Source organism: Ailuropoda melanoleuca, chromosome 17 (assembly GCF_002007445.2).
Source record: "Ailuropoda melanoleuca isolate Jingjing chromosome 17, ASM200744v2, whole genome shotgun sequence".
NCBI lineage: Eukaryota > Metazoa > Chordata > Mammalia > Carnivora > Ursidae > Ailuropoda > Ailuropoda melanoleuca.
This window is the reverse complement of record NC_048234.1, coordinates 34081175-34086847: the sequence shown is the minus strand read 5'-3', so window position 1 is coordinate 34086847 and position 5673 is coordinate 34081175.

Here is a 5673-nt window from a genome sequence, read left to right as displayed (position 1 = left end):
TTGATGGGTATTTGGGCTCTCTCCAACGTTTGGCTTTTATTGATTATGCTATTATAACATCAGGGTGCAGGTACACCTTTGAATCTATATCTTTGTATCCTTTGGGTAAATACCTAGTATTTATGGATCATAAATGATCAATGCATAATGGTGATATTTAATTTATAATTTAGTTTATATGTGTGTTTAACTTTTGTAAAATAACATACTAATTAAGGATCATTACTTTCTTAAACACGTATTTCATACAACAATTTAATTGAACTATTGTCTCAATCCGGTTCCACTGCTGCTATAACAAATTACTAGAGACTGGTTGGCTTAGACAAGAAATATCTGGGAAGTCCAAGATTAAAGTACTGGCCAATTCTTCCTGGTTTGTGGACAGCCTTCTCCTTGTATCCTCACATGGCAGGGAGAGAGAGAAAGATGGGAAACCCTAAGAATAAGGGCATTAATCCCATCAAGAGGACACCACACTTTTGACCTAATTACCTCCCAAAGGCCTCATCTCCAAATACTATCACACTGGAGATTTAGAATTTTAATGTATAAATTTTTCCCCCAGTGTTATTGAGATATAATTGACACACAACATCATGTAGGTTTAAGGTGTTCATTGTGTTGATTTGATACACTTGTAAGTTACAGAGTGATTGCCACAATAGTATTAGCTACTACCTTCACCCTGTCACATAGTTATCATTCTTTTATGGTAAGAACCTTTAAGATCTACACTCTTTAAAAAAAAAAAAAAGAACTGCTCTTTCTGCATAGCAAGGGAAACCGTGAACAAAACTAAAAGGCAAACTACTGAATGGGAGAAGATATTTATATTTATAAATGACATATCTGATAAAGTATCCAAAATATGTGAAGAACTGATACAACTCAACACCCAAAACAAATAATCCCATTAAAAATGTGCGGACAACATGAATAGACATTTCCCCAAAGAAGACATGCAGATGGCCAACAGACACGTGAAAAGTTGCTCAACATCACTCATCATCAGGGAAATGGAAATCAAAAGTACAGTGAGGTATCACCTCACACCTGTCAGAATGGCTAAAATAAAAAACACAAGGATCAGTAAGTGTTGGTGAGGATGTGGAGAAAAGAAACACTTGTGCACTGTTGGTGGAAATGCAAACTGGTGCAGCCACTGTGGAAAACAGTATGGAGGTTCCTCAAAAAGTTAAAAATAAAACTATCCTATGATCCAGGAATGTCACTATTTTCTCAAAGAATGCAAGAACACTAATTCGACGAGAAACGTGCACCTTTATGTTTACATCAGCATTATTTACAATAGCCAAGGTATGGAAGCAGCCAAGTGTCTGTTGAGGAATGGATAAAAAAGAAGAGGTATCTATAAGTTGTATCTATAAGTGGTATATATATATATAACCATATAAGTGGTGTATATATATATATTCATATATATGAATATTATTCAGCCATAAAAAAGAATGAAGTCTTGCCCTTTGCAACAACACGGATAGAGCTAGAGAGTATAGTGCTAAGTGAAATAAATTGACCAGAGAAAGACAAATACTGTATGATCTCACTCATATGTGGAGTTTAAGAAACAAAACAAATGAACAAAGAAAAAAAAAAGAGAGAAAGAGAGAGAGAGAAAGAAACCAAGAAACAGTCTCTTAACTATAGAGAACAAACTGATGGTTATTAGAGGGGGGTTGGGTAGGGGGATGGGTGAAATAGGTGATGGGGATTAAAGCATGCACTTATCATGATGAAAAAAAAGAATCTACTCTCTTAGCAACATTCAGATATATGATACAATATATCATATATCATGTATTTATTTCCTTTGCTCATTTGTTTCTTAAATTCCACATGTGAGTGAGATCATATGGTATTTGTCTGATATCTTTGTCAAGCTAGACAAAGAAGGGCAAATACTGTATGATATCCATATATGTGGAATTTAAAAGGAAAAAAACCCCTCAAATATAAAGTTGAAATTTTTTAAAAAAATATATAAATTTTGTCACATTTAGTCCATAGCAACTGTCATGAGAGTTTTCATTTCTAGATCCACTTTTTGCATTACCTAATATAATTTCTGGATGACATAATTTTTTTTTTTTTTAAGATTTTATTTATTCATTCCACAGAGATAGAGACAGCCAGCGAGAGAGGGAACACAAGCAGGGGGAGTGGGAGAGGAAGAAGCAGGCTCATAGCGGAGGAGCCTGATGTGGGGCTCGATCCCACAACGCCGGGATCACACCCTGAGCCGAAGGCAGATGCTTAACCGCTGTGCCACCCAGGCGCCCCAACATAATTTTGTTTTCTAAGTAGTTTTAGATGTAGGACTTGGTGAAGTTCTGTGAGATTCCATTACTGAAAATTTCATCCTAACTACATGTACCCATTTAAGTAACATTAAAGTAGCCATTCTGTCCCCAGTTATCCTATAGGTATCTCTTTGTGATTTATACAATATAGCCTTATATACAATATATCTTGATTCTAGTTTTTCAGTTCATATTTTAAAATAAAATGTTTATTCTGTTATTTTCTAGTATGGTAAAATGCAAAAATGGCCACAGATTCTTCCCATCCTTGAATTTATTCAATTTTTCAGTGTAATTTTGTAGCTCCTTCCTGAAGAGGTAGAGTTTATTTTTCTATGCTTTGAATCTGGACGTGGCTACATGATTTATTTTGCTTCACGTGTCATTAGCAAATTTGGTAAAAGCAGAAGCTTGAAATTGGGGTTTGCTTTTTTACTGCTCTTGGGAGCCCTGTGGCTATCTCCGTGTAAATGGGCACAGGCAAGCCCGCTGGATGAGGGGTGACATTTGCCTTGACTGACCCAGCTGACAGCTGGGCAACATGCTTGGCCATCCACTATCAGCTGCCCACAAGCATATGAATGAGCCCAGCTGACACCATGTGGAGCAGGGAGAAATCATCCCATCTAAGCTTGGCCAAAATTGTTACCTTACAGAATCTTGAGCAAATAAAATGGTTCTTGTTTGAAGCCACTAACATTTATAGTTGTTTGTTATACTGCAACAGTGAACAGATATGTCAATTTTAGATATTGTTTTTGACTTCCTTTGATGCTAATGAGGATTTGGCTCTCTTATACTTTCATCTCTCCTACAACATCACCTCCTCACTATCCTGTTAATGTATTTATATCACATCTCTTGGTTAATCTGAAGTCCGTGATCATACTGCTCTGACTTTCAAATATTGTTTACACTAGAACTAAACAGTCTATCACAACAATGCTTCCTTTTGAATTTTTCCCAGGGATTATTATTGTCTCTTTTTTAAAAATTTACTTAGTTTTTCTTTTCTTTTTTCAGAATTCTTCTTCAGATCTGTTGACACCCAATGAATATTCTTTTATCTATGATCAAACATACCAGGTAATTTATCATTTCAGTTTTATTATTTTCTTGAGGTTTCTTTCTGGAGTCCCCTGCCCTCTTGCTTTTGTCTGGTCTGGTTGCTTGCTCTCCAATCTGGCAACATGGCTGACACCTCCCTACTCTTCAATTTTGGATATTCTGATTCTCGGATTCCTATGTCTGTCTCTTCCTTGGTCATCTTCCTCCAACTTTTTCAAGTGTTTTCTGGTTGACCTGGAGCAAGTCACCTTACTTTTCTTATGCGCAGTTTCCTTACCAGTGAAGTGGAACAATGCCTTTGTCTCATAACGTATCTTTGTGAAGGGCAAAGAGAAAATGTCTGTGGTCATACTTTGTTACTTGAAAAGTACAATAAAATATGTTATATGAGAAAATTAGAAGCCTAGATCAGGAATGAGAAGCTCTTATATGGAGCCAAATGTGACTTTCTGCTTGGAATCTCTTAGGAGCCCAAGTCTGCCTTCTAAGTGAAGGGCAGCACAAGTCTGACTTCTGGGAGGGACAGAGTGTCAGGGGAACGAAACTGAATATGGAGATCTGAATCTTCATCCTAGATCTACCACTAATATAGTTGCATCACTTTGGGTGAGCAAGGAAGCATCTCTGGGCTTAAATTTGCTACTCTGTAAAATGGGATACAAAGGGGGCCTCTATCTGTCTTTCAGCATTAAAATTCTGTGAGGTCAGCCACTTCTAATTTGGAAGAAGGCATTGAGTATTTCGGACTGAGTATACATTACAGTTCTTTGCCATGGTGGAGAGATGGTTAAATGAATCTGTGACAACGAAGTCAAGTAACTCTCAGTAATGGAACTCTCTGATTTCATTTTCTTCCCAAGTCCTCTGAAATGCTGTCCCTTCTGGACATGATGGCAGACCTGCATTGTCACTCCTTGCTTGGCTGCCTCTTGGAAGAGATGCCCAGACACGTTGGCCTCTAGACAGTAAATCTCCCCATGTGCCAGAGTTTGGGGCCACCTGCGGCATGTCACTCACCTCATCCCACCACTGCACTCACTACAGCAGAAAAGATTAACTTCCTGAAAATGAAAAGGACAGAGAGAAGACGAGCTGCTTATCAAATATGCACATTTCAGATGGAACTTCACACTCAGTAGAAAGATGTTAGATTGCTGTTAGCTCTCTGGAGCGCTCCTGACAATGTGTTATCAGGTCATGTTTGCATGACAGAGGCAGCCCAAGCAGGAAACATTAAGTCATATGACTTCTAAGACGGAATCAATCAAGTGAGCAGTACAGCTCCTGAAAACTAATTTCACCTTCATAAGGTCTGGTTATCTGTGCGGCAGACATGAGGTTTGTCAGCCCCATTTCAGTCTGACCAGGTTCAGCACTGCATCAAGAATTTTAATGAACCGACACTGTAATATGTATGAAAGATGACACTGAGATGAATTCATGAAAAGCCAAGTCCCCATGAAATACGAACAATTACTTGCAGGCTCCTCTGCCTACTTAGCTCATTTGAAATGTCCATTTCAAAGGCCTTTGTCTTTCTGTGGTTCATTTGCAAGTTTGTGCACAGATTTTCATCATATTTAACCAGTTTAAAAATCAAAGAAACTACTCACAATCAGACAGTTCAGTGAGCTCTGGTTTGATGGGGCAGAGCCAAGGCCAGTCAGAGTTTAAATCTTCATTTGGCTACAGATGCACGGATTTCCTATGTGGAGAGGAAGAGACTTAAAGACTGAATGCTCATGCTGACTTGGTCTTTGGCATCCAAGGCGGCCCCATCAAAGGTCCTCATTTCTGGTCCCGTTACATTATATTCTCTCTGGTAGTAATGACATTTATTCATTTTCAGCTTCAAAACAACACTCCCGGAGTGAGGTGAGCTTTATTTTGGAAGCTTTAAAAATTTGTCAGTAGGTGCGAGTTGAATTTATAAATAGAGTTTTCCCGAAGGTGTTGGCTTTTTTGTACATGGCATCCCAACCTATTCTCCAGATCCTGCCCGCTCTTTATGAATTCCATTGCTGCCTGATTGTGCTTTATATAGGCTGATCTATATACCTTAGGATGTGTCGTATACTGTTAAACACAATTCTTATCTTGTGCTCGGGTTATGGGCTGTACATGACCATACGCATTCAACCCACTTCAGCTGCAGCTTTTTCCTCCCTTGGCAGACATTGTTCCCCACTGTGAAGACACGCCTTACTCCCCTAGCTCAGGGGCAAAGTCAGTCCCTTTCTTGTATCTTTTTCTCCCCCATTTCTTTATCTTAAATATATTT